The sequence below is a fragment of the Penaeus monodon genome, chromosome 34, assembly GCF_015228065.2.
Source record: "Penaeus monodon isolate SGIC_2016 chromosome 34, NSTDA_Pmon_1, whole genome shotgun sequence".
Classification (NCBI taxonomy): domain Eukaryota; kingdom Metazoa; phylum Arthropoda; class Malacostraca; order Decapoda; family Penaeidae; genus Penaeus; species Penaeus monodon.
Genome location: NC_051419.1, coordinates 8,351,455 through 8,351,928, shown reverse-complemented (window position 1 = coordinate 8,351,928; position 474 = coordinate 8,351,455). Strand labels below are relative to the sequence as shown.

Genomic DNA, 474 nt, shown 5'->3' with positions numbered 1-474 from the left:
AATGAGAAAAAGGGAAAAGGTCGTGAAAATCTGGATTAGGTTAAGGTGGGTTAAAGTGAGTGTGAGAAGGTGGGTTGGATTAGGATGGCTAAAGGGTGGATAAGAGATATGGGTTGAGATATGGTCTGGGGAAGACGAGTGGATATGAGTGCAGTGTAGGTTAGCTTGAGTAAGGGGGTGGGCGTTGGGTAGGCTAAATAAGCGATATCAGATGAATTAGGATGAGAAGCCTTGGTAATGGGGAGGGGGGGTTGCTTAATCTAGGATGAGAGGGAAGGTGGGTTGGCGTGGGTTGAAAGAGTTTGTGGGTGAAAGAGTGGGTGAGGGAAGCTGTTTGGTTGAGGAGTGGTTGATACTAAAGGGGAAAGGCAGGGATGGGGTGAGCTGGGTGAGGGTGAGAGTTGAATGAGGGAGGATGTGAGGGCGGTGGTGATGGAGAGGTGAGATTTAGTTCTGTTTTCTTCATCCCCTTAA

General features: G+C 48.5%; 1 protein-coding gene across 1 annotated transcript in view; it reads left to right on the top strand.

Annotated features, from left to right (window-relative positions):
• LOC119594567 (anoctamin-8-like) overlaps nucleotides 1-474 on the top strand; it is a gene marked incomplete in the record, with an annotated part of 84,413 nt that overhangs the window by 80,955 nt on the left and 2,984 nt on the right.